This window comes from Rhinopithecus roxellana, chromosome 11 (assembly GCF_007565055.1).
Source record: "Rhinopithecus roxellana isolate Shanxi Qingling chromosome 11, ASM756505v1, whole genome shotgun sequence".
NCBI classification, from domain to species: domain Eukaryota; kingdom Metazoa; phylum Chordata; class Mammalia; order Primates; family Cercopithecidae; genus Rhinopithecus; species Rhinopithecus roxellana.
This window is the reverse complement of record NC_044559.1, coordinates 95,087,331-95,089,304: the sequence shown is the minus strand read 5'-3', so window position 1 is coordinate 95,089,304 and position 1,974 is coordinate 95,087,331. Positions and strand designations below refer to the sequence as shown.

Here is a 1,974-nt window from a genome sequence, read left to right as displayed (position 1 = left end):
ATGGGTGCAAAAACCAAAATCTACATTCAAACCATTTGTTGGAATGCTTTACACTTTCCACCAAACAGAAACTGAAAATAACCTGTTATGCAATTAGTCATCAATACAGTCTTGGAGCTTTTTGCCCATACATATATTTGTCAAAACCTTGTCTTCTTTGTAGCAGCTGGACCCTGCCACCATGGTGCTTGGCTGAGTTCACAATCTGTTGTAACCTGTAGCTTCCCTGTCCCTTCTTTGGCTCTCCTCTCCTGCTAGGCTTTCTTTCCTGGCAATAATTAAAATCTTCTGCCACTGCCATAGGTACTGCTGTTACTGGAACTGCCACAGCTACCTTGGTTTCATGGTTTGGCAAAGTATTGGTCTCCAACACCACAGGGGCCAGAGCTTCTGCCTCCAAAGTTTCCTCCCTTCATGGGTCCAAAATTTGAAGACTGATTCTTGTAATCGCCAAAATCATTGTAGCTTCCACCATCTCCAAAATTGCTTCCCTCATTACCAAATCCATTATAGCCATCCCCACTGCCACCATATCCACCATCACCACAGCTACCACCAAAGCCACCATGACCACTGAAGTTTCCTCCACAACCCACCAAAACCACCGCCCCCCACCACCACCGAAGTTTCCAGAACCACTCTGACCTCTTTGGCTGGGTGAAGCACTAGCCATCTCTTGCTTTGGCAGGGCTTCCCTACCTAACTTCAAAGTCGTGGCCATTCATAGGGTGGTATTTCTTTTTTTTTTCTTGAGACAGAGTCTCACTCTGTTGCCCCAGTTAGAGTGCAGTGGCGCGATCTCGGCCCACTACAGCCTCCACCTCCCAGGTTCAAGCAATTCTTGTGCCTCAGTGTCCTGAGTAGCTGGGATTACAGGTATGTGCCACAATGTCCGGCTAATTTTTTGTATTTTTAGTAGAGATGGGGTTTTGCCATATTGGCCAGGCTGGTCTTGGACTCCTGGGCTCAAGTGATCCACCTGCCTCGGCCTCCCAAAGTGCTGGGATTTTAGGCGTGAGCCACTGCACCCAGCCAGGATGGCATTTCTGGATGACAATCTTATCCATAGTCATGGTTGTCAAAGGTTACAAAGACAAAGCCCCTTTTCTTGCTGCTGCCTCATTTCAGTCATGATTTCAATCACTTCAATTTTTCCACACTGTTCAAAATAATCTCTTAGGTGATATTCTTCAGTGTCTTCCTTAATGCCACCAACAAATATCTTTTTCACAGCTAAGTAGGCACCTGGTCTTTGAGAATCTTCTCTTGAGACAGTTCTCTTTGACTCTATAACTTTCCATCCACCTTGTGTGGCCTTGCATTCATGGTGGCATCCACCTCCTCCACAGTGGCATATGTGATAAACCCAAAGCCCCTGGAATGCTTGGTGTTTGAATCTCTCATGACCACACAGTTCGTTGAGCTGTGTGGATGCTCAACAAACATTGAGCATCCCCATTGCCTAAAATGGCTCCTCAGGCTTTCATCAGTTGTTTCAAAGCCCAACCCTCCAGTGAAGAGCTTCTGCAGCTGTCTGGTCTCTTTAGGAGACTCTGACTTAGACATGATGGCAGTGGGAAGAGAGAGTTTACCAATGCTTTTTCAGTGGAATCTATAAGCAGAAAGGCAAGGGAGTCCATTCTGTGGAACCAACATGTTGCCTGCAACTCTCTACCATCTCTAAAGTTGGTTTAGCAAGCAGTATGGGGTTAGGGACTAACCCTGCCTAACCCCTAGCTGGCATCTACTGGACAAAGTTGGAGATTTCACACTTCTTGACTTCAAACTTACTACAAAGCTACCATAATCAAAACAGTGTGGTATTGACATAAAGACCAATGTATAGATCAATGGGACAAAATAGAGAACTCAAAAATAAACCCTTGCATATATGGTCAAATAAATTTAGACAAGGATGGCAACATCAGTCAATGAGGGAAAGAACTTTTTTTTTTCAACAAATGGTGTTGGGAC

At 45.1% G+C, this 1,974-nt stretch overlaps 1 pseudogene; it reads right to left on the bottom strand.

Annotated features, from left to right (window-relative positions):
* Window positions 1-278: 278 nt before the first annotated feature.
* Window positions 279-1,566, bottom strand: LOC104657272 (annotated as a pseudogene).
* Window positions 1,567-1,974: the final 408 nt, after the last annotated feature.